The sequence below is a fragment of the Calonectris borealis genome, chromosome 3 (genome assembly GCF_964195595.1).
Source record: "Calonectris borealis chromosome 3, bCalBor7.hap1.2, whole genome shotgun sequence".
NCBI lineage: Eukaryota > Metazoa > Chordata > Aves > Procellariiformes > Procellariidae > Calonectris > Calonectris borealis.
The window spans coordinates 128,382,083-128,408,111 of record NC_134314.1 but is presented as its reverse complement, the minus strand read 5'-3'; the positions used below and the strand labels follow the sequence as shown (position 1 = coordinate 128,408,111).

Below are 26,029 nucleotides of genomic sequence, written 5' to 3'. Positions count from 1 at the left end.
GTAAACCTGGTCAGATGGCCTGTTCTCTCCAACAGGCAAAACCAGCCTTCCTGGGGTGACTGGTCCACTGGGAACCTCTGGGCAGCTGCTCTGGTTTCATGAAGGGCACAAGCAACTGCCTGTCCTTGCTCTCCTTTAATAGGACAAAACTATAAAGGCAGAGTTCAGGGCTTCTTTGTGGCTTTGCCTCTGTAAGGAGCTTTGCTGCTGCAGAGCATGTCCAAAACACCAAATTGGCAGAGAAAGATGCAGGTGAGGTCTCTGCTAATCTCCACTTAAATCTTGAAATGATTGAAGTACCCAGTCTTGGCGATGGCATGAAGAAGTCAATGTTGTGTGTGGTTCCTCCAGTGCCCACTTAAGGATAATGTGTTTTCATGGACACAGTTCAGCATATAAAAGACAAGTTTCCACCTGGTTACAGCACCTTGGAGTAAATGATGAATGCTAGGACTCTCTTCTATTTTTTCCTCTTCAGAAACAGTGAAATAGAAGTGGTTTAATATGGCTGACACTGCTGTAACTAAACGTTTGCTTGACATGCCTGAGAGCGTTAAAGAAAAGGTGCAAGATGTCTGCAAAGCAGACCTAGTGTCACAAACAAGCTTTTTTCCCTGAGTCTGTCCAAAGCACTGCCCATATGTTACGTGTGAAGCTGGGGGCTGTATCCACCCACAGGACCACGTAGGTCTTATTTCTAATTGTGTCACACATGGTAATGGTCTGGGGAAGAAATTTGTCTGGGATATGTTCATTTTTTCCTTAGCACTCTTACCAATAAGAATGCTTCAGTGAGATCTTTATTCATTTTAGCTGGGGTCTGTGAAGCTCGGTGTGAGACATCCTTGTGTCCCCGGTGCCTTGTCCGAATAGCTGGAGCCTGGAAGAAAACGTTGCTTTTTCTCGATTCCCGTGACCGCTGGCTCCTGATGCCAGTTGGGATGTTTCAGCTTCTGGGGCTAATTAGACATCCGTATTTCAGCACAAACTTGTGGCTTCTTCAGACAAGCATTTTAAATCCCAAACCTGTCCATTCTTGCGTGCTCTCAAGTGCAATCCAGTTCACTTGCCTGAGCTGCTATGGCAATTAAATTGTCCCCATATATAGTTTAGTACTATATGAGACTTTTAACCTAGCTGTTATAAAAATATTGTCCATATACATATCATGGCTTTAAAAGTAGCAAAATAATTTGCAGGTATCTTTTCCTTGCATGATTCACCCAGTGACTGGTGACGGGCAGCATGTTGGCCAGGAATGGTTAAAAATAGTTGATTGACTTCAATGTGGAGGACACTTAACAAGAACACGCATCCTATTTATTTATGACTGGAGGGTGGGAAAAAACAAGGGAGCCAAAACTGAAAGTGGGGTTTAGCTGCTATATGCCTCTACTTGTGATGTATATATACCATTTTCCTGCTCTGGACATGGAGGTATTGCATTGCTACCTGGGCTTGTGCGTTCCAGACACATAAAAACCCTCCAGTGCAGAAAGTTCAGAGGCATTTGGAGCTGTGGCTGGAAGAAGGAAACCTTGGGTGGATGCTGAGAACACGAGGAGTGAAAATCTCTAGCGTAGTTGGTGGGAAATCCCCACTGGGGTATCATAGCATGTCTTATTCCATTGCCAGAAGGATGCCTGGATATCTGGACCACTTTTGGCTGTGCCTAATTATTCAGATAGTGCCTGTTCTCACTCATATATATGCCCTAGGCAAATAACTTCTTGGTTTTTTTCTCCCAACTCCCTAACATGTCATGGGTTTGTGTTGCTTCTGAGCTCCTGCTGTTTGCAGGCACCTTCTACTAATGGAAGCACTTCTTGCTCCTTTCTACCCTTTGACAACTGCTTGAGTTCTGGGGAAAGAATCAGGAGAAAGCATGAACTAAACATCTTTGTTTTCTGGGATTTTTCCTCATTGGCTTAATTGCGATAACATTTATATCACATAATATAGTGCAGCAGGGTTGTAATTTTCCTATCATCTAAATTGCAGGCTGAAAATTGTGTTAAGAAAGGACTGTAGAGAATGAATTGCTGCTTTCAACATGACTACTGTTAACTGACAATGTGACCGGCAAATGGTTACCAAAGGCAGGGTGGGTTTGTGTATCACGTTAGTGAGCTCTAGCATGGTGTTTCTAAACACACCTTGGCACACACCGAATAATACATTTTTAACTAAAAGCAACTGTCTCTCTTCAAACACGCCTATATTTGTTGTGGGCCCTTTAAAAAAAGGGGACACATTGAATATGCCTAATTCTGTGCCTGTTTATTAGCGAAGGAAATGCAATTAAAAGCGACTTTTTGAATTCAGTTTCCACTGTTACTTGTGAATGTTTTTATGTCCCTACAAGAGCCATCAGCTTCACCTAAGCAGCTTGGCTTTCCGGGGGCCGGGATTCAATGGTGTTCATGTGGGACACGGAGGGCTGCTTCCCAAGAGCAGAACAGTCAGTCAGATGAGTTAGAGAAACTCATTTAGGTGATTTAGGTCCTTATGAAACCCCAGTGCTTCAGGTCTGACCTCTGAAATACCTGTCTGCCTTGGTACAGGGGAGGGAGGGGCTGGAAGACTGCTGTGACGATTTGTGAAATTTTCTTCTACTTAGGTATTTGAATACGAGTGGGATATGGAAGTCAAAACGATAGCAATGCAGAAGGCTTAACGCAAATTAAGTCATGTCTGAATATAGGGCTTTCAAAATGTACCTGTGTTCTGTGCTCATAGAAAAACATTTTTGTGGATTTTAAGTTAATAGTTTCTGGGTGGGGCTGGGATGTTTGTTTTACGTTTTGGCTACTACTAGAGGTTTTTGCTTAGTTTTAGAAACACAGATGTTGCAAAGCTGGCTTTTTAAAAAGGAACTTAATTTAGAAAGCAGCCATCATCTGGATTTTCAAGCCTGCCAGTTTGGGCCTGGATGCCATTTGCTTGGTCCCGTCGTCCCATTCCGTGGGGGTCTCGGTTCTGCGTGCGACGTCGTGGTGCCGCGGTTGGGGCCCGTGCCTGATGTTGCTGGGAAGGGGCTATCCGTGGGATGAACGGGAGCGCTGTGGGATCAGGGAGGACAAAAAGCCGGCAGTTTCGATACTGTACGCGCCGATTTGCTTTCAGGCTTTTCTGGTTCAGTCAACTGCGATGCCTTGCTGGACGCGCTGAAATGCGTTAAAGTGCCTGGCACATCAAACGCCCAAGCCCTGCGGCGCAGCGGGGGTGTTGCAGCGTGCGCGCTCGCAGCGCCTTGCCTCTGCCCGGGCGCGAGGCGTCGGGGCGCGTTTCTCCTGGTAACGCAGAACCCGGGGGTTCATAATAAGTAAATGACCAGTTAACTTAACGTGACGGATGGCTTTGATGTATTAGAATAATTCCTATTAATTGTTTTGAAAAACACCAGCGTGGTCATACTCAGAATGAATGCAAGCAGCCTGTGAAATTGGCAATTTAATTAGTGGGTTTTGCAAGGGTACAAAAAAGTTGCTGAATTAACTTGTCTTCTCATTGAGTAGTCCAACTCTGTATGTGTAAGCACGTATTATCTCCATCTTGCTTCCAAGCTTGGCTTTAGCTGTCAGAAAAAAATTTCTGATATTTGAGTCTTTTCTTAATTTTTATATACTATTCCACAACACCATCAGGGTTCCATTTTTTTTAAAGATACCAAACAGGGTTAGTTTAGTAAAAAGCATGCTGTGGCACTCTCGCTCATGCTCTGGTTGATCTGTAAATGAGTTCTGTAAACATTACTTACAGCAAGTACTAAGCTCCTTTTACCAGATAAGGGAACTAAGTGGGCTGGGAGTAAAGCCTTCTGCATGTATAATTCTGACACAAAAAGTCCAAAAAGGCTTTTGATTATTTAAACTTTAATTTTTTTCTTCCTTGTGTGACTTCTTGCTGGAAGAACTTTTTTGCACGTCGCCTTAAAGTTTTGAAGCACCAGGTGAAGAAAGCAATTTCATGGTTCATGCCACCATTAATGTTCTGTTGTAATCTCCAGCGAGCAAGCCCCTTCCGTTTAAGTTTGGGATAATGAAGGGTTTAACTTTTCGGTTCTGTCAAATTAGTTGTGGGAGCGAGAAGAGAGGCCCGCTTCCCTTTTGGTGCTGCGGAGATTGCCTGCACAGACAAATAAGTGAGCATTACAGGTGATTCTTTGCGCGGAGGTAGAGAGGTTCCATTTATTGCCATCAAATGCATTAAGCTGGAAGTCAAAGCCCTTAGCTTTCTGCTTGCTGCTAGTCTGGACCAGAAGACAATCAAACCATAAGGGTCATTTTCTGCATGAGCTAACCTTTTCCTCTCTTATGGTTTGAAGCCTTTGTTGACAATGAGATGCTCAGTGGGAACATTAAATTAACACTTCATATTCGTGGCTGTAAATTTACTGGCAAGCTGAGGAAAAGTCAGGGAAAACAAACACTCCATCATTTCTGCTTCATTTAGCTGCTGAATGGGGACACTCTCACCTGCAGAGAAAAGAGGTCAGGGCAAACAGGGATAATTTTAATCTGACTCTCAGCCTAGTCTTTAGTGGCAGTGGATTGTGTTGCATTCTGTGCTGAAAGTAAAGGTGAGAGCGAGGTGAGAGCAAGAAAATGGATAAGTACTATGTGAAATGCTTAAGAGACCTTGTCGCAGGCAGGGATGGATGGCTGGGCTGGTTACTACGGAAACTAGCGGGCTAAATACTATTAATTTTGCAAACTACAAAATCAGTTTGCTCTCAGATAATAGCTGCATTAAGATTTCTTGTGTCAGCCAGGAGATAACACTGAATTCCTCTGCTGAAGGTTTAAAAAACAAACTGTTTTTCTTTCACTCCGAGATAACGATGCTCGGCGGTGACTTCATCCAAGTCATGTGTTAAACGTCTCCTGTCTCTTTCCCAGGTCATGGCGATGGCTTTCAGGGGCTGATGGGCAAATAATGCTGCGGTGCTGGCTGCTGTGACAGCACCCGCTTGTCACCGTCTATTCGCGTGTGTGGCATTGGTGCCTAAGTTCCCGAAACACTCCGTGTGTTTTAAAACCAGCTGTTCACGGGTTTTGCCTTATTTTGTCAGCAGATGAATGTTATAAATTCTGTGGAAAGGGCAACCTTAATTACAGAAAGGTGTTTGGAGATCAGAACGAGATGGCCGAAACCATGTGTGTTGGATCCGCAGCGCTTGCGTTTGCTCGTGTTGCTAGATATCCATGTCTGTCAAAAGTCTGTCGGTAAAAGGTTTTAGATATTGGAGTTATTTTTGGCGGGGGTTGCCTCTCTGGCAGGGTTGAAGCCCAGTGATTAGAAGGAAGAGGTCCCACCTCTGGATGTGGAGCGTTTTGGAGGATGGGGTGAGCAGGGTCTTGGCTGTTTCCCAAGGGAAACGCCGCATTTTCTCCCGGCTCCATGGCGGCTCCTCCCGTGTCCCCCCGGGCAGGGCTGCTCCTGGGGAACAGCCCGGGCTGCTGCGGGCGCCCGGGGGGTCCCAGAGACCCACTGGGGTCCCGGCGGTGCCGGGCGGCGTGCAAAGGCCCTGTGCTGGTCCTGCCTCCCTGCCCGCGGGGCGGCGGGGTCAGGCTGGTGTGTGGCCGCGGTGATGACCCGTTAGGAGCCGAAGGGACCACCGGCCGCCCCGCGCGGGCTGGCCCGGGAGCCGGCCCGCTGGGCTGAGCATCGCCGGGAGCGGTGGGAGAGCTGGTGGGAGGGAGGCAGCCGGCAGCAGAGAAGGAGATTAAGCAGCTGAGAAAGTGACAAGCCGATAATAGAAAACACTTGCGATAGTTGTAATCCTTGACATGCAAGGATGAATAGGAATACTTTTGTTCTCGAGTTTAGATTAACTTTCGGTTCAGGAGTAAAACTTCAAGTAACTTGGTACGCCCGCATCTCCCGGCGTACCGAGCAAAATGCAAGTCTGTGGTTCATTGCCGCTGACCTCCGGGAAGTGCTCTTTATGCAGCGATTGAGGGAAACGGCGCGGGGGTGAAATGTGAAGCACAAGATGATTTTCAAAATTATCTTTTCCTCCGATTCGTATTGGGGTGGCTTTTCCTCTGCTGCAGCGTCCCCAGCCTGTCTGTTCACACCAAGCAGAGCTGGAAGCATCGTTTAATAAATTTCTTAGTGCACTTAGGAGAAAACAGGCTTCAACAAGAGGGCTTTGCAAATCAGGCAGTTTGTATGGGCATACGACTCCTCGGGAAAGTCTGAGGCAATGAGAAGAGACTTATGTGGAGCGGTGACATTTTTATGATAACTAGAGATGTTATGGGGAGTAGGAGTAAAGGGGACTGCATAAAATAAAAATATAAATTCAAATACAACTTATTTTTGGCCAAACGGCTTTCTGATCCGTTTGCAGAGAACTGCAATACCACACAGCAGTACTACAGCTATTTTAATTAGCTTTTCTTGCCTGCTGACAGGCCGGGATAAATGTCTGTTTACCTGTGCTCGGGTGTTTGGAGTGTTAGCAAGGGCCTGGAGAGGAAAAGATGCTCCCCTGATGGCAAGAAGGGGGAGATTTTAAGATCCTTAAAGCAAATTGGGAGGAGGAGGAGGGTCAATTAACTAAAAATCTCTCTGAAGGTAACCAAGTGTGGCTGGGAATACTGTGCATGGCTTCTCCCCGCTGCTGTGAAAAAGGCGGCTGTGAAATAAACAGCAAAAGAAATGAGCTACATTAGCCAGACTAATGAATTCACGAATTGTTAGCAGACTAGGGGTGCCTGACATCCTTACCGAGGAGGGCAAAGGCATCAAAACACATCCCCCCTCCCGGGCATTCCTGCTGGTGGCCAAGGAGATGAGCCGAGGTTCCCTTAAAGCCTGGTGCCGAGGGAGGAGAGAAAAATGCGGGCAGGCTAGGTGGGCTGAGCGTGGCCGGCACGGGCGACGGTGCTTCACCGCAGCAGGGCTCCGAGCCTGGCCCTTGCCCGGCGAGGGTGGCTGACAGCCTTATCTGGCCACTTCCTAGCTGCTGAGGGCTTCCCTGTGCTGGGAGCCCCGCGGGCTGGCAGGCTGTGCTGGAGCGGGGGCCGGGGGGCCCGGGAGTAGGCTTTTCCTTTTCTTGTAGCTGGGATGGGCGCCTGCCGCAGGTGTTTCTGGAGGTGCTGCCCCTCTGCACCCCCCGGCACATCAGAGCGCGGTGCCAGGCTTCAGGACCCACTGGGAGGGGGTGGCTGGCACCCCCCGCGCCCCCCTTCCTCCTGCTGATGTGCAGGTCTCCGCAGGGCTGAGGGCACGTCCCCAGCTAGCCAGCCTGGCGGGGCTCAAACCCGTGATGTGTGCAAGGCCATTAACGGGGGCTCTGACTTCTTACCCGAGCCCATCTGAGACAAGTGCTGTTCGGGGAGTCTGAGGAGGATGATGTGTCCTTTTGGAACCTCAGTGGTTGATGGTGGCCTGGAGTCGGTGGAGCTTGTGTTGGAGTTTTACTGCTGATCTTTACTCTTCAGCCTCAGAGAGCTCGGCGAGCTCCAGTCCTGCTGCTGGGCGCAGTCCTCAAGCAGACCCGGTCCTGCCGCGGCTGTAGGAAACTTGCCTTGCTCTCAGCTGGCAAATATTCGCTTGAACTTATTTCTTAACGGTGGTCAGGTTGGCTATATTCACTCTTTTTGTTTGGCTTCCACCCGTACGGGTTTAGCAGCGGGAGGGTTGACGAGAGTATGGCATACTCGGTTATTGGTGGATTTATGAATTGTGGTGAAAATGAGGTCTCTGCTGTAGACCCAAATTGCAAAGTCACTGCTCGTCTGCTGCAAGAGCAGAAACGGGGCTGTTCCCAATCACTGCTTGAATTTTGGACACTGGGTGGGAGTCTCACACTTGACTGCTCCTAGCAATCCATAACTGTTCAAGTTACTCATGGGAATTTTGGGGGTTCAAATGCAGCCTTGTGCAGAGAGGTAACACTCCACTCCCACACCAGCTGGAACGAAGCAGCCTAGGCCTGCCTCATGGGCGCTTTGCCTTTGGAGGATGCTTCAAACACCAGGAGAACCTGCAGAGCTCTAAGTCGTTGCTGCTGAGGGCATCTGGTGCTGATGGCAAGCTGAGAGGGAAAAATCATCTGAGCTTTCCTATGGGGACTTTTTGCCTGTAGTAGGAAAGACACCTTCATTGAGCAAAGTGCTCCTTTGGTGTATCTCTACCCTCTTGGGGAAAGAAAGGGGGGGTGTGGATTTCGGGGAGTGGGGCGGGGGGAAGAGCCCAGCCTGGGATCAGGGCCCGGCAGCGGAGCCCTCCGGTCCCATGCTGGACCTGGCTCAATGTTTGAGACATCTGAAGAGCAAAGAGGAGCAGAGGAGTTTGTCTCCCATTGTCTCTGAGCAGCGTTTTAATGGGTGCAAGCTGTGAGCAAGGTCAAAGCTGTACTGATGGATGCTCATGTCCAAACCCAGCAGTGCTGCTGGTGAGCTGCCAACTTCTAGAGAGGAAGGTCTTCCTCAGAGGAAGGTGCTGCTCAGCCCAAGGCTCGGGAGCCTGGGGTCTGGCCCAGGGTTGCTGGAACAGGCAGGTGACAGGCTGCCTGGGGAGGTGGTGGAGTCCCCATCCCTGGAGGTATTTAAAAGACATGTAGATGAGGCGCTTAGGGACATGGTTTAGTGGGCATGGTGGTGTTGGGTTGACGGTTGGACTCGATCTTAGAGGTCTTTTCCAACCTTAATGCTTCTATGAGGAGTCCAGGGTGAAGTCAGCAGAGCTCCCCAGGTGCCCCGAGCAGTGGGGTGGGCAGGGGCATGGGCAGGATCTCCTCGGCGTGGCTCTGAGCAGCCCCGTAATCTCCTCTGCGTCCGTGGGGTGGGCTGACACCGGCTGATCGCGCCTTGGGTGCGGAGCCAAGAGTTGCTTTGCCTCTGTGGAAAATATTTACTGGCTTCTTAAAAGATAAGGTTGAAACATGCAGTCCTGCCGTTGAGGAGAGAAAATGGAGAGGATCAGACGCAACCCCCATGTACGCATGATAATTTCTAGTCTTGGCTTATCTTGTAGGAATTATAAGATACCGAGTGGGAAATAAATCATAATGTCAGGACCAAATGCCACTTTCTTTCTTGGTGTGATTTGCAGCATCCCAGTCAAACAGATAGATTTCATTCCCTCTCATAGGATTCTCCCCTTTAATTGAATTATGCCCTGACTAGCAAATGGGATTCATTCTTTGAGATACAGGGAAATTACCATTTGATGAAACAATGCTTTACTCCTTTCTCACCTGCACAAACATCCTTCAGGAAAACTGTTATGCAGATATCCTTGATTACAGACTATTGTTCCTTTTGATCTCTAGCTTCGTTTATCATAATCAACAGCAGTGTAATACCGCAGGACTATTATACAGCGAGTGCACAGATGCATTTGAACTGTCCTCGACAATTGTTTGCTGGCTATTTGCTTAGAACTTCAAAAGAGTTTTTTGGTTCTATTTAATTAAAATGCTCTCTGCTGCAGACGGCTAATTGACAGGCAGATACTGTATCAGTGAATTGCTTGGTGTATCACAGCAACTTGATTCACTTCCTCTTCTCCAGGGGTGGGGCATTTCAGAATAATTAATGCTAATGACCACCAGGAACCCGATTTTCTGATAAATTATGAACTTCAGTAATCTGAAGTGAGAGATATTTCTATGCTCAAATCTGTGCTGCTACCACAAGTGAAGTGGTGAGTATTACAAGTCAAGATTTGGACTATTGACTCTTGTAACCACAGCCATAGGTCTTTTGAGGTATATTTTTCAGATTTGTAGTGTTAAGTGATCTTCGTCTCGAATTCGAACTTTCAACTGCGGGCATCAGGAATTAAGTGAGAAGAAATTGAGAGCTTCAAGTTCAAACCGCAGATGGCAAGTGAGAGAAGCCAACCTGTATAATCATTCCTTTTCAGCGGATGCAATGGTTTGGGAGGGGAAAGGCTGATCCCAGAGTCCTGTGTTCTTGGGGCCAGCAATATGGAGATGCCTCTGCAGGAGGCATCGTATTGTCAGCTGATTTGTGGAGGAAATACGTAAGGCAAGGGAGGAGACCTGTAATTTTTTGTAATTAACTCTTGTAGTGCAGCTTCTTAAAGAGAAGTGGTACCTGCCTCTGGTCACGAAGGGTTTCACCTCTTGGCGCAGCGGGGAGGGGAAAGCACCGAAACAGCATCTGCCCCTGGGAAGTTTCGGGTCCCCCTGGGGTGACTGCCTCCCACGGCTTCGCTTCCGCAGGCTCCTGGGGCTTGCTCGTGTCCTACCCCTGCACTGTGCCGAGCACCAGCTCAGTGTGTGACCCTGCTCTGAAGGGGCAGAGACCTCTGGGGAGCATCTTTGGTGAGAAAGGACAGCTCTTAAGATGACTAATTACATTGAATAAGCTGGCCTTGACAAACTTGCTAAGGTTTTAAAACCATTTTCTACTAGTCCTGAATATGTACCTAGCACTGCAGACCCTCCTTTCTGTATAAACTTGCTAGAGTTTGAAAAATGAGCGGGCAAACCTGGCCAGGTTGGTAACAAAATCTGTCTCAATCTACAAGGTGGAGGGATGGCAAATAATCTGATTACAGTAATGCCACTTCTAATTTACTTGGAGCAGCGACTGCTGATCTGTACTGTTGTTAGCGAGCTTATGCTGTTTACAGGAGTTGCAATAAACATGCAAAAATCTGGCTGCACAGTGTGGGCACGGTACCCGTTGGAGCGGAGGCTGGGCGCTCCCCCTTTGCGTGCGCTGCGATCCCACAGCTCGGTGCTGCCTGGGCAGCCGCTCCCCCCTCGGCTGCGGGAGCCCCCAGGTTCAGACGCCCAGGCGAAGGGATTTCTGCAGCAGATGTCAGCTCCCAGAGGCTGGTCTGCGCCTGCCTTGACCGAGGAGCTGCCGGTTCCGTGTGCGTGACGGGTTGGTTCACCTGCCCTGGCACCTCCGCATCTGTAATTCGTAAGATGGATTTGTTCTTTAACACATTTGGGCGGCAAATTTACCAGCCAAGTGCAAAATATTGTAAGGAGCTTTGATCCCACAAGCTCTTTTCTGAGGCTTTCTGGGCTCTGCAGGTGCGTGTCCGAGGCTTGGCCGTTCCTCGGGTAGACCCCGCGGTGCTGCGTGACCCACCTCTGAACACCTCCGCCCTGCGCAGGCTGTCGGGCTGCGTGCTCGCAGAGGCAAGATGTATGCCATTTCATTTCAAGCGTAAAATCGATGCTTACTCCAGCAACATGAGAACCAAAAGGAAGAAAGCAGAAAAATAATTATTTACTGATTCAGTGACTAGTTCCATTTTAGTTTCACATCTCTTACAGAGCTAATTATGGTGAATCTCATTAACTGCATGGAGTGGGTTGGAGAGTGGCTTTCCTGCGGCTGGCTGCTGATGTAGACTTAGTGCCTCCGCAGTGGTAGTGATCATCAAGAAATCTTGATTTCCCAAGGCAACGGGTTTGGTGCTAATTTACGTGATCCCTTTTAGCACATGCTGGTGTTCTGTGGTGAAGACTTAAAAATTCGCTTGACCTGTCAGGTGAATTGTGTGTGCTCCTATAGCAAACCCCCCCTCCTGAAGACCAAACAGAACTTTAAGGCCAAACACCTTCCAGTAACAACAGTGTTGCATCTGGAATGAATCTGAGATGATTTTGCTGTTGTTCCCAAACTGCTGCCTGCAAAATGTGCTGGTATGGCTCACAGCCGCTGGAAATCACCTCCCCTACAGCTGTGCCAATGCATGGTCAAGAGGCGGCTGCTTGGGCCACTGGGACCCTTAGAGTCCCCCAACCTGCAGCGGCACCCCCTTCACCTTTGCAGCAGAGGGTGACCCTTACAGCATCCCTCTGCAAAGCTCGGGGAGAGGAGGTGCCTCCAAGGAGGCTGTCATCAGTGCTTAAGAGTCGTTAGGATCCTTTCCATCATCCAGTGACTATGCTAATCACGCTGGAGGGAGAGGGTAAATCAAAGCTCCAACATGTAAATATTTTAAGTAATTATCTGTTCTGTATCTCCTGATGGGAAAGAGCCTTACATGCGCAGAGGGGCCAGGAGCCCTACTGTAACAGGGCTGTAATTCCTCAGTGGGGTGTTTTGCTGCCTCTACATCAGACTGCTGGTTTAATGGGATGGGGGTCCATGACTGCTCCCGCCCTGCCTGGCAGCTTTCTGTGGTGCCTGTGGAAGGCAAAGCAGCAGTTCAGAGGTCCCTTTCCAAGTCTTGTTCTTCTCAAGCAGCCAAAAAAAAAACAAAAATCAATTTTTTTCAGCCTTTGTAAAACTTGAGGGGGTTTTAGGAAGGCAGCTGCAAGAACTGGGTTTTTAACTAAAAGTACACCGACAGACTTCAGCTGCTGGAAAGTTCAGGGGAAAGTGAAATACTTTCATTTGAGATAAATGGAGGCACTGCTGGTAGTAGCTGTCCAGCAGACTGGAGTTCGCCATGCTTCCCCTGCGGCTGTTAGGTTTGGAGGGGTGGAGAGGGCTGCGCTTGCTCTGTAACGCAGCGTGGAGAAAGTCTGGGGGCTTTGCTGCGGCCGGCCAGGCTTCCAGGCCCCCGACTTGGTCTTTTGATTCCAACCAACGTTGTGTTTCTGCCTTTCAAGAGCCGTGTGGCGGGCGCAAGATAGCGCGGCGCCGCGGGAAGGCTTTGATTGCTGCAACTTTCAGCACATGCCGATGGCTCCATTTGATTCCCGACAATAAAACCCGTGTTTGACTTCCAGTCTAGAAACTGCCTTTGGCGAAGGATCGGGCTTTGGCTGGGGGCTGAAACATGAATAGCAGCTCCAACCAGCCTTCGAAGTGAGGAAATTACATTTTTAGGCTGGATAGGATTATAGTAACAGCCTCTTTGCAGCCTATATTTTCACAGAAGTCGAGCAAACTTTCATTTATGCTCCTTGCCTTGACTAAAGCTTAAGGGTTTGTTGCTGCTTACTCGTCTAGTGCCTTTTCGTGCTGGCGGGGAAAGACGACCGATGCAGAAGGACTGTTGTTTTCCTGCTGTGCAGTGGGTGTGCAATTTACAGGGGGTAGCTTCTTTTCATATTTTTATCTAAGATGAATAAAGAATAAATTTTTGCTAGATGCACACGCCCTGCGATTAATCTTTCAAACTAATCTGAGATTAGTAAGGACTCAACAGCTAAAAGTGGGACTGCTTTTTTTAATCCCAGAAGCCAGGTCCAAACTCCAGAAATATTTAGGTTCCCATTCCTATTAATGGGTGCCGAGTGTGAAAATGTCTTCGAGGGTCAGGGTTCTAAGTAGTTAGCAGATGATTTAGCCAGTGTGTTTCTTGCTGTGTAACAAAACCCGCCGTCGTTAGTGGAAGCCCTGCCAGGAGCCAGGCTGCCTGCGCGGCTGCGGTCAGGTTTCTGTAGCCGAGAGCCTGCGTGGGGTGATGTGGCTGGCACGGCACCCCCGTGCTCATAAAAAGATGAGTTTTCGTTGAAGGCTTTTGATGGCCGTGGCTTAATCCAGAGCATGGAAGAGGGGGAGTCCACGGCTCAAGCTGCTTGTCAGGTTCGCTTGGATGCGGCTGCTGTCATATTCATTTGCATTTTGTGATGACTCCCAAGACTTTGGGCGCTTGAAGTGCTGAATGCTAATGGCAGCAGAAGCAGCCGTTTCAAAAGCAAGGTCTGTTCAGCAAGGAGTGTGTTTCATAAGGAATACAAATTGTTCTGCTGCCAGTTTTTTTTCTTGACCATACAGTAACTTTGTAATTAATGTGTTAGCTGGTTGCCAATTAACAAGCAAAATTGTCTCGGCTGCTGAACGCTTTTCCACTCCCAATATATTCCCTTTTTCTCTCCTGCCTTTCATCTCTGCAGTCAGTCGGATACCACCGCTGAAGCCATCTGCCCCTTCACTCCGGGAATTGCTGCCGTAGCTTCTGGTCCCTTGCTGCGTCAGATCTCAGCCCTCTTTGGCTTGCCTCACTGCTTCGTGACTTTCTTCCTCCCTTCACCTCTGATCCTGTTTTTCCTCACCCTTGGCTGCCTGTCTAGCTCTTTGGGATCCTTTCCCTCCACTTCAGACACCAAAATCCTGTTGCCCCATCCCAGTCCTTCCCCTTACTGACTTTCCAAGCAGTCTCCCATGCTTCATTGGTGCTTGTGAGATGGGCCTGGTGGGTTTTCTCCGTTGCTCTAAAGGCACTGCTAGCTCTTTGGGGATATTTATCTGCTGTGCCAGATGGTGGTTGACTCTTGTGCAGGTTTGTCCTGGGGGTGAGGAGGAAACCTCTGTGTTGCTGAGAAGGGGTGGTGGCTTCACCTCAATGGAGGTGGGTTGGGGAGCGAGAGGGCAGGTCACTGTCCTGTCCCCAAAAGGCTGTGCGTTGCTGTGGAGATGCAAAAGCCTCATCTGCAGCCCAGGCTGAATAATTGCTTCACTGAAGCTTGGGTCGAAGCATGGGAAGGAACTGAAGATGGGTACGGCCATGTCCTTCTGCCCTCTGATAGCAGTGGAGGGGGGTCTCTGAGTCATAGGCACCAGCAAGGCTGACAAAGAGGGTCTTCGATGGTCTCTCCACCTGCCTTTCAGCTCCGAGGCAAGATACCCGCTCGTGCTGGGCAGCGTTGTTGCGATAGCACTCCTCTGAGATGGCCCCTGACCGTGGGAGGCTGCGGCGGGCAGGGTGGGGACCGCATGGGACACGCGTGGGGTAGGACTTGTCCAGACAGACGTCTCTCCTGACATGGCTGCAGGTGATGGGTTACCTCTGCTGCCCTTCGTCGGGAAAGGATGGAAATGGGTTCTTCCAGGGCATGGTTCGGCTCAGCCGCAAAATAGGTGACCCAGCAGACGGGGTAAGTTGAGCACTGAAACCTCTCCGGGCGCTGCTGGCAGGAGGCTGGCGCGGGTGCTGACCCCCGCAGCTCGCGCTGGGGTCGGGTCGGGGCTGAGGGCGTCCGACGGTGCGGGAGCCACCCTGCTCCCTCCGCCGGCACCTCCCAGGGTGCACGTGCTGCTGCGGCTCGAGGGACACCCCTGGGGACACCCCTGAGCCCTCTGGCTCTGCTCTCCCGCTTTATCAGAGCACCAACAAAAATCCCTCGGCGCATCTAATTCAGTTACCTATTTATTCTCTCCATATGTGTTGTGTGTGTCTCTGGCATGTATATTTATATAAATTCTTATTCGCTGGCTTCATAAAATATCCGCTAGGAGTGGGGCTGGGTGGGGGTGACCCAGATGCACAAGAGGAAATGTTTCATATCTCAAGGAGTGCCGTATGTGCCCCCCGGCAGCCCCTCCCTCCCGCCTATCAGATGTAGGGCTTAATGGGCTTAAGAATTAGAGCAGCTGCTTGGTGCAGAATTTATTGACTGACTGTGCATAACGAGGGGAATTAAAAACCTAATTGGCTGAGCTGCTCCCTCTCAGTTTGAGAATTTTTACCTTTCTCAGGGCTTGATGTTTTTATCAAGGCTCCTGGACTCTTCCCTCCCTCCTGCCTTGCTTTTCTACTTCTGTTTTATGGGTCTGAGATGTAAACGCGTAGAAAGCCTGCCCATCTCCTTGGGGTGATGCCACCCCCTTCGCTGGTGGTCTCGAGGAGGAAGCGATGGTGTCCATGGTGGCTGGCATCCAGGCCCCAGCGGGAGTTTGACTGGCACTTAGGGCGGGTTGCCTTGCAAGGGATGAGACTAAAAGCCAGATGTGGGGTGCAGAGCCACTTCATGGGTCACCTCCCAGAGCAGGAGGCACGTCCCTTGCAGTGGTGGCATTGGTAAATGCCCTTGCGAAGAGTGGAGTATGCTGTCCCTTCCAGAATAAACCTTGTCTGGCTTCCCAGCGTCAGCACAAAACTAGAGCTTGCTCGCTGTATTAAAGAAGGTGGGAAAGGGAACCCGCCTGGAAGACAAAGTGCGATTGAAGCATCAGTCCTGCTCTGTGCTGCGAGTCACAGTGCTCCGAAGGCACCGCAATAGCTTTCCTTTCGATAAAGCTGGCTTGTTAAATGCCTCCCTGGAGACGCCTCACCTGTGCCTTCCGCTTTCTGCTTCCTTTTCCCAGCTGCGTACACGGAGGGAGAAAATGAGTTTGGATTTCAAAACTCTAGATCTAAAAACCTTGCTGCAGATTTCCTCCGAGGCAGCGTGCGAAGGGCTGTGCTGCTGGCCGGGCGCTGCTTCCGTGGCCCAGGGCACGTGTCCCCCGTCACCTGCAGGGGACAAAGCCGTGGGGTTGTCCTCTGTGCCAGCGAACACTGTAGGTGTGCCCGCTGAAAAGGCAGTTTCTGTGCATTGTCCAGAGCACCACAGCCAAAACTGGAGCTGGTCCTTGCACAGTGCACCTCACTGGTGTGCAGCACTCCTCATCAGTGCGTGTATGGGGCTTAACCCTCTGCTCCGCTCTGAAACTGGACGTACTGGCTTTCACTGGTGAGAGGCTGGTGTTGCATGACTTCTAGGTCCACAGCTTCAGCCCAGGCACCCTCAGTGCCCAAATCCTGCAGTACATTGCTCCCTCGAGGGATGGTGTGGCATCATGTGTTTGAGACCTGGAAGGAACGGGATTGGTTTCTAAATGGGTTCCTCCTAGGCCATCTCTGGAGGTGCTCTGGAGATGAACAGCATGGTGGTGCTGCTTTCTGAGGAGGTGTTTTTAGTTGATTTCTTGATGTTATCAAGTGCTGGTCTAATAAGACAGTATCGCAGAAAGAAGATGAGTTCGGCGCATCTCGTGTGGCTGAGACCGCATAGATCCTCCTGCTGCATCTCGTGGTAGTTGGAGCCAGACCTCTGCTCCAGCCTCTGCCGAGCCGTCTCCAGCTCGTGGAGACCAGGAGAGGTTTTTCCTCCTGCATCTCTTGCTCTCGGAGAGGCTGAATGGGCACGGAAATAGCCTCACTTAAGGCTATGTCTCATTACTACATTAAGTCAACAACCACTTGAGTATCCAAGGATTTTGATCAAAGCTAGATATTGAAAGGGGGGGACAAAGAGTGGCAAACTTATTTGACTGCCACTTATTTCCAGAGCCTGTTGAGCACACGGCTGTACTCCTCACCGGTGTGAAGTGTGTTCCCGGCAGAGCAGCCGCCTGCTCTCTGCCTCCTCGGGGGTCAGGAGAAAGGCTCCTCGGGGAGCTCCACCTGCGAGCGAGGGCAGCCGCCTCCCTGCCTCCGCAAGGCAGAGGTGGTCACTGCCCCGTCCCCGGGGCCAGCGACCCTCTGGTGCACCCTTCTGCAGGACACCCTGGAGCACGTCGGGATGCGCTTGGGACAGGCATCAAATGTTGCTATGAACTCGGGTGCGAAGAGTCAAAAAGCAAATGCAAATTACTGATTGGTGCTTGGGTTTTGTTTAGGTCTCCTTAATTCACTTTTTTTAGTGTAAGGAGCAAACCAGCAGCTGTCTGGCTTGTCATGGCTACTTGCAGCATCTTTCGGAAATGTGAGGAGTAGTGACTTAAAAGTAGTTGCCAATGTGAGCCTCAAAGCCTGGGTCCAATGCAGGCTCCTCGGGTGACCTTTCTCTTCAGGCGGGGTTTGCCACCTAAATTTTGGATTTTCAGGCATTTGTCTGGCTGTGCCCACTTTCCCCATCTTTAACATGGCCCCTCTTCTCCCTCCGACAGCCTGGCTTGTTGAGACCGTACGTAGTCGTGCAAGATGTTGGTACAGCACCAAGTACCACGAAGCTGCCAGCATAGCAGCAAAAAGTCTTTGCGTTTTTTACACGGAAACCGTATCAGTATTTCAGATTCTAGTGGAGGCAAGACCGAGGTTTTTTACTGCAGTTGAGCTTGTTGTGGTCACCCCTGTATCCTTAGACCTCTGTACCTAACGATGCTGCAGTAAAAATAAAAGTAATCTACAGTAAATGTATCCTGGGTACCTGTTTTGTGATAAAAACACCTCAGTGCAATGAAAATAAAGTGTTAGTGAGTCTCAGTAGTGTCTACAAAGAGGGTACTATCTCTTGAATTAATTTTAAGTCCCCTCCAACAATTCTCAGTGTTATTTGCAGAAGGCTGGGAAACAGCAAGAGCAGCAGCAGCTTTGCATTTTTTTTCTTGCAGGCGTGTCTGTGGGCATCATCGCGGAGGGCCGAATTAGACCTGTCTGGTTACTCGTGCTCCTGTTGCAGAAGCAGCAAGGGATGTAACAGGGCTGAGAGGTACTTCTACTTTGCATTAAAAAACGCTTTTGTTAACATCCTAGTAACCCTTCGGAAATATGAAAGCAGAAGCAGAAATCGGGTTTTGCTGCGGCTGAAAGGCTATTGAAAGCCACGGAGACCCAAAGTTTAACAGGGGAAGTCATGGTGAAGGAAGAGCGGAGCATGGGAATTTACATTCAAGAGGGAGGAAAATGAGGGATTTGGGCAGAGAATAACTGATAGGTGCTGTGAATTCATTAAAAATAGGCTATAAAAGATACACTACAAGGTTCTGGTGACAGACCAACAAAGCTTTTTCTTCCCCTTCATTGTTTATACTGTCACAGGATCCTCACAATAGCTGATAGTTTAGCCTTGTACTCTGTGGTTCATTATCTATTATTCTATTTATTAATGCATTCTTGGGTCTTAGTGATGTGATAAACCATCCATGCTTTTCTTTTATGGTTTAATAGGATTCTTCTAAAACCCCCTCCATGTTTGCGTAACCTTGCAATTCAGAGTTATCTATCATTTATTTCCTACTTTACGCGAACTCGATAAAGCCAAGGCAGCCGAGGGGCGTTCAGCCCGCGCGGTCCGGCAGCGGCGTGTTGCCGATTCGCGTTCTTGATAACGAAATCAAATTCAGGGTGCCTTTTGGGGAGGGCTGTCCCTCTGCAAGGGCGAGAGGAGATCCAGCTCTCGTGGCAGGTGGGGTTTGGTGGCACCGGGAGATCTCCTCCATCTCCTCTCACCATCATCCAAGGTGATGAAGGCTCGTGCTCGTGAAGGTCTCCGGTTGCCTTCAGGCGAAGGGCTGGGGGTCTCGCCAGCCCCCTGTGGAAGACCCAGACCCATGGAGGTGCTAAGCTTGGCTTTAACAGGAAATAAACCGGGAGTAGATGTTGATCTAATGCGCTCTCGGAAACGCTGGGGCGCCTTTGGAGGAGCGTGGCTGATGTGATGGTTTGCTGACCAGCAGGGCTGGGGCAGAAAGCCCTGTTTTAGGCGCTGGAGCCGTATCCACAACTTCTTTCATAAAATACCCTTTGGAGAACGGAAGACCAGCATCGCTGCGGGGCCGCTCTCCATCAGAGGCAGAAAATAGTCTAAATATGACACCAAACCTTTATTAACAATACCGGGGAACGGGATGCGAGACCTCATTTATGATTTCTTTCATAATCCCTTCAAAATGAGTTGGTACCAGTATGTGATAAGTGGATTATGTGTTAGGCCCAAGTAAAGCCAGACACAATTAGTGCTTTAATAAAGCGGTTGTATGCATTACTAACAACTAAGTCATAAGGGAATTGGTGTATTTACAAACCCTAATTAGTAGTTTGTTACTGTGATACCAAATTTAAACAAATCTGTAGCATCACTGACCATCTGGGTTAGAAATCTCTGTTTTGAATTTAATTAGGAAATAGTTGTGACAGAAAATTGGTCCTTATTAGTTAGCTAACGATCAGCATTCCCCTAATTGAAATGAAGAACTGTCTGTCGGGTTTGTGAAATGTTTAGATACAAGCAGAGACAATCAAAAAATATTCTCTCACTTAGGACTTTAAGCTGTGATGATTGATTAAATACATACACATCCCCCCTGATATTTTAACAGCTAAAATGCAAATGGCACAGTTATGAATGTGTGTGATAAAAATCTGGCAATTAGTTGTGCATTTCTGGTTTGGCTTTTAAAAACGGTTACGAAGGAGCTGGCGGGGCTGCGCTGCTCCCCCGCGCACGGGACGCGGGGGGCACCGGCTGTGCCCTCATCTTCCTCCGCCCGGGCATCCTCGGGAAGGGCATTTCTCGGCCCGGAGCGGGAGCCGGGCTGCATTCCCGGTGGCTTTCCCAAGAAAGCAGCTTGGCGCTGCAGCAGCAGCACAAAACCAGCCGGAGTCTGGCACCCGTTTGTTTTGGTGGGAGTTGGCTGTGTCCAAAAACTGCAGGGTCTGCAGGGCTGGGAGTCCTGGGTGCACGTGTGCCCTGCGCTGAGCAGATTGTGGGCGTTTAATGGCTGATCCTAATGGGGGAATAAGATATGTATCGTTTTCTGCAAGCACACTTACAGCAGAAGTGAGCATCTCAACCTTGCAATCAAAATACAGATAGTTCCTTTAAAACACAGACTGTGGTTCTTAATTAATTTTCACTTCCTCCCTTTATAGTTCTCCGCAGGACTCTGGATATTAGAATTCCTGGTAAGCTTTCCAGATTAAAGAAAACATACACTGGCAATAATAAACAACCCGATTGCTGCTGTTCTAGCATTACTTGATACTGATAAACTCCTTATATATTGTAACAGACAATGAAGTTTCTGTAGGGGCTTTAAATCACTTAATGTTGAAAGGAATTCCCAGACGGCTTTATCAGTCACTGTGTAAAATTGTTAGAGATCTCCACCAGCTAATAAATTTGATTTGGGGTTTGTTTTGCTGGCATTTGCACAAACCCTCTGAGAACTATAGTTACTGTATTCCTATACAGTATTTGAATTCAAAATGGAAATGCTTGCTTCCCTCTCCTCTGGGGAGGGGAAATAAAACTTTGCAATAGAATATGAATGTCGGTTGTTTTTCTTTTTAAGCTGGTGCATTATTATTTGAGGAGATATAGTGTTTGACAAACCCATTTATTTTGTTTCAAATATTTTATCGAGTAATAAAACTAGTTATAATAAAACATACGGGGATTTGTGCCGTTAATATGTAAGGGAGATGAGTAAAGAAATCGGTACCCCAGCCCTGCCGTTTCTGGCTTTACGACTGGCCTCCCTGCCCGGTGCCGGTAACGCTGTGCAGACGCAGCTGGGAGGGGTGGGCGCAGGGTGGGCTGCGCCGAGCCCCGGCTGGGGCTGCTGCAGGAGGTGCATCGCCCGTGGAGGAGCTCCTGGGGGCTCGGTAGGAGTGCCGAAAAATAAAGGCGATGTTGTTTTCTGGGCTGAATTTTTTTTTCTACCCAGCACTCTCAAATTTAACATGAATGACCCCTTTTCATGAATGTTCCCACTCTGAATGGGAGAGAACCAGCATTTTTAATCTAGAAAAATCCCCTCTGATAAAGCCAACTGCAGCTGAAGGCAGTGCATCAGCTGGGCTGCAACCGCCCTGCGAGGAGCCCTTCCCCCGGCTCTGCTGAGCCCTCGTACGTGATCCCTGGTGAGGTGTCCCTGGGCTCGCTGCGGGGCCAGAGATGCAGAGCACGGACAGTCTCTCTCAGAATAGAAAGTTGCTTTTTTTTTTCCCCCTCCCCTGACTCGGAGGAGCTGGGCTGGGGTTCAACAAGCCTTGCTTCAAGCCCCGTTTTGTTTTGCTCTTTCCTTGGGCTCCCTCTCCTGCCCTGGCATCTCCCCAGGTCAGAGTCTCTCATCTGCAAAATGGGGCCAACAGTAATTCTCTTCCAGCCCGGGACTGCCACGGGCTTGGGGACATGATGCCCTTGAGGGGCTGTGCGGAGCAGCAGGGGGGTGCTCGTCAGAAGCCCCCGGACAGAACAGGCACTTTCTTTCCCTGCTGCGGCTGCCCAGAGGCTGAAGGGAGATGGCTGCTGCGGAGGAGCCAGGGCGGCCAGCCCCACGGGCATCTGCAGGATCGCAGCTGTCTGCACGCTGCACAGCTTTTGCAGCCCCTGCCCTTGACGCCAGCTGCTGCGGCTGTCGTTGCCACGACGGCTGTCCCATGCGAGACCGGGGACAGCCCCGTGGCCAGGGGACGGCTGGGAGCCGCCTCCAGCCTGAGCCAGCGTGGCCCGGGGGGGAATGGGTCTGCCCAGGTTACAAGCTGGTAGGAGAAGCTGGCAAACCCTGGATTTTGATTTTGCAATGCTCTGCTGCTTTATTTCTTTGTTTTACATAAAGTTGTTTGCTTTAAGGGGTTGTAGCAAGTAGGAAGGCTTGAGTTCAGTTGTTTAAAGCAATCTGAATTGCCCTTTCCACGGGAAGCCGCGTGTGAGTCCATACAGGTGTGTGTACATACAGGCGTGCTGCCATACCTCTGCACATTGGTGACAGACGCGGCTCTCGCACCTCTGTTTCAGGCAAGCAACGACAAGCCCGCAGGCTAGCAGTGCTCCCTGGTCGCCGCTCTGCCCTCTGGGCATGGCAGGGCTGCTGCCTCGTGCCTCGTCCTTCACCCACCGACGGCTCGAGAGCGGCACTGATGGTCTCCAGCGAGAAGCCCATCCGTCCAACCCCCTCAAGCAGGATGACAGCTGCCGTGAAGCTTTCTGAGGGGTGATAGAGTTTAATGCCGTGGAAAATCCAGGACCCTGTGGAGCACGCAGAGGGTTCGCAATGGGGTGCGTTGCAGGCGCTGCTCCACCGGTCAGTTAGCAGGCTCTCGTGTCATCTGCGAGGTGGGTTTGGAGCGTTTTCTATGGAAAGCAGCACGTGGTGCGGAAATTTCCCCAGACCTGGGTCTCAGCCCGCTGACAACATGGCACGTCGTTGGCCTGCAAAGCGTCCCTCGGGCCGTTTATTTCTGGGATCTGAATTCAGGCACTCTGGGGAACGCATGTGTGTTTCTGCTAATGATGAGTCCAGCCACAAGCGTTGCACAAGTAATTTCAGTGCTCCTGTTGCGTACATGCAGCATCATTTTTAGCTCACCCCCTAACTAGCGTTTACTTCAGAGTAGTTTTAGCTTGCCATACGAGAGCCAGGCCTGCAGGGAAAGCCAACAACCCTGCCTGCACGCTGCCTGTCCCCTTCCCAAATTCGTTCTTGTTCTATTGTAAGAAAGTGCCCGCCTGCACAGCTGGCCCTGTCGTAGAGCCCCACGTCTCTCCTGGACAGTCGTTTCATGTGATTTTAATGCTGGTGCGTGCTCCTGCTTTTCTGAAAAGGTACCTCAGTTTTTGGATGCCTGACGGGAGTTATCTCAAGTGGGAGTGGGATGCTTGCCCTACCTGTGCACACAATCGCTGCAGGGTGGCTCTTTTTCCTAGAGTTTGCTGCTGTAGAACAGCACGTGAGGCTGTTTCTAGGTGGGTTTTGGATGTTTGCTTTGTGCTTTAATAGCCTGGAGCGAGTATTTGTCTGCAGGCCACGTTATCTGAGGAAATGGTCCGAGATGTGCAAACACGAATGAAGTGGGGTGTGCCATCTCGGGCAGCCAGTCGTCCTTTTTGGTGTTTGGGGGTTTTGTTCTTGTTTTAAGAATACTCGTCTGAAGGGGAGGGTTGAAATTGTTTCCTTGGTTGGCACCCCGAGCGATGTGCCTCGTCTCTGAGTCTTCTGCCCGGCAGGGACACTGAGATGGCTGGAGGGCACGTCCTGGCACCACGGGGGACTTGGCCGTTGCCAAGGTCATCGCCGGTGGGCGCAGGGACCCGCGGCTCGGCCGGGAGATGGATGGAGGCGCAGGTTTCCCACAGCTTGTCATTAGTCCTTGCTCTGGAAAGGCTTAGCAATTCCTACCCGGTAAATTATGTGCCATTCCTCAAAAAAGTGGATTAAATAAATGGGGCTAGAGCATGTCTTTTTTGCTCTTAGCTTTAGCGTATTGATTTGGACATATTTTCAGGCCGAGAGTAATCAATTCTTGGGTAGATGGGCAGAATAAAATAATTTCAGGCAAACTCTTCGAACGACTTGTCATTAATTTGCCTTTTGCCGGCGCTCGTTGAGGCCAGGCGAGATGCGCTCGGCATCCTCCGGGCGCCGGCGGAGCGGTGCCCTGGGGATCTCCTGGGGCGGCCGGGCCGGGAGGGAGGGAGGGGGCCGCCGGGGCTAATGAATGCTCTGTGTTTGCTCATCTTTACAGAGTCACTTATTACCGCTAATTGGGAGGGACAGTTCAAACAAGCACAGAGGAGCAGTTGTTGTGGGAGCGTGACATGGGTTTAAAGAAGCGGCCGGGGAGGACCGCGCTGCCTGGCCCCGGCCCCCCGAGCCCGGCCGCATCCTGGCGCGGCGCCGGGGGTGCATCCTGCCTTTGTCGGGGACCCCCTCTGGAGCCGGCGGTCCCCAGAAATCCGGGCAGGACGGGGTGGCGCGGACAGACGCGCAGCTGTCCGGGACGCTTAGGAAGTCACCAGCTGACGGAAGGGGTGGGCTCCTGGCTTGGCCGCACATGGGTGCGGAGATGTGCTCCGCATTAATGCGCCGGGCATCGCCGGGGCTGCTTCTGCTAAAGAGCCCCTTTGATTTGGGAGGCACGCTGGCGCCGGGGAATGCTTTGTGCCTTCTTTCGGGGTTGCTGGGCAGGGCAAAAAATGCTCATGTCTGCCCTTCTGGAGGGAGATCTCCCCTCCAAGCACAAACGTATCTCATCTTTCCGAGTTATTTTTACTTTCAAGTGCTCTCATCCAAGCTCGTGTTCTTTCATTTATTGTTGCTTTCCCTAATTAAAACCTTTTAGATTATTCCCCAGCAAGATGAGCACTTCTTGCAGCTGCGTACAAGTGTACAAATTCCACTTCTGTAGCAGGATCGACCCGTTACACTCATTTTTTAAAATTTTTTTTTAATGTTACTTGGGGAAAATAGCTAAGCATAAACGTTTTAGAAATAAGAGCAATACAAGCTTTGTTTCTCGGCCACGCTTTGGGTTTATAGCGTTGAACAGAAAATCAGAGTGGGCTCGGAAAAGCAGGCCTGTTGTGGTGCTGAGGGGGCGCGTGGGAGGGCAGGAGGGAAGAGCCCTGCAAGGCAGCCGGGTGGGACGGAGAGCTGCCGTGCTGGACGATGACCCCGCAGGTACCGAGAGCCAAGGGGCTGTCTGGCAGCAGGAGCCGGGGCGAAGGTCTCGCCCGGTGCCCGTGGCTGCCCCTCCTGCTGCGGGGACAGGACGGGCCCCGTTTGTTCCAGGGGTGCGGCAGCGGACGATGCTGCACCAGAAGCACCCGCCGCCCCTCTGTCCTTCCCGGGGTCGGGTCCGGGGATGCCGCGTCCGCCCAGGCTAAACGTGTGCCCAGATGTGTCGTGGAGCCGATGGGGATCCCCGGCGGGCTCAGGGCTGCTGGCGGGAGGTGGGGAGGGGAGGGAGCCGAGGAGTGCTGGAGGCTTCCAGTCCCCCGGCACGCGGGAGGGAAGGGCGAGGGGCTGGTGGAGGTGGTACCTGGTCTGGTTTGGGTCTGCGTTGCCAGTTTCAGTTTTGCCTTTTTTTTTGTTGTTGTTGTTTAATACAAAAACGAAGGTTGCCAAAGTGAAAACGAAAGGCTTGGTTTGTCTTTGAATGAGTGATTCCTCTCCCTTTTAAAAAACCCCAAACCTCCATGTCTCCTGTTTGTAATGCAGGAAGACGGAGATTATGTGCATCTGCAGCCTGATTTTAAATATGCTCTAAATGCGTTTTGTACACACGTTGTCACTGAAGAGGCTAAACCTAAGGAAACAATCTTAATCGAAGAAGTTAGCACCAACCGCTAAAGCACGGGCAAAAAATTCTCCATGTGTGGCTTGAATTCTAAGCGCTAGTCAAGAGGCATGTGAGCCAAAACTGCCAGTCAAAGAACGCTCTAATCGGAACAGCTAACAAGAGAAATTTTTTCTTTTGCATGTGTGGCGAAGATAAATCGAGTTTGTTTTGCAGCCTATTCTGTTTTAGATTTCCTGTGTCATAACAGAATGAATTTGTTGTTCATTGATACCTTAATATATAGGTTGTTGGGGATCTTTTTTTTTTCCGAGGAGGAAAACAATGTCCCCTTCACTTTTGCATGAATGAATTCATTTATCCCCCGTCCCCTCCGGAAGTCATTTATTTCGCCCCGCGACAGCTGCAGGGTCTGTTTGTGTAGGAGGGTTGCAGGCGCTTGGCAAGACCCCGGCCCTCCCTCGCTCCCCGTGCCCAGCGGGGCCGGGGGGCCCGGCCGCTCCCAAGCAGCGTTTTTGGAAGGGTCTCGCAAAAAACCCGCGCTTTGCCTGTCAGAAATGACTCTGCTCGGGGTGAAGCAGCACTGACCGCCAGCCACGGCGCCATTCTGCGCTCGTCT

The 26,029-nt window shown here is 50.4% G+C and overlaps 1 long non-coding RNA gene across 4 annotated transcripts in view; it reads left to right on the top strand.

Annotated features, from left to right (window-relative positions):
* The window catches only part of LOC142081206 (uncharacterized), a 108,559-nt gene that overhangs the window by 31,032 nt on the left and 51,498 nt on the right, over positions 1-26,029 (top strand). For 3 of the 4 annotated variants that reach the window (XR_012673292.1, XR_012673291.1, XR_012673289.1), the window contains exon 3: positions 18,000-18,097. The exons of the other annotated variant lie outside the window; for it this stretch is intronic. This is a non-coding gene — a long non-coding RNA (uncharacterized LOC142081206). The remainder of the gene's footprint in view (positions 1-17,999; positions 18,098-26,029) is intronic. 4 annotated transcript variants of the gene reach the window in all.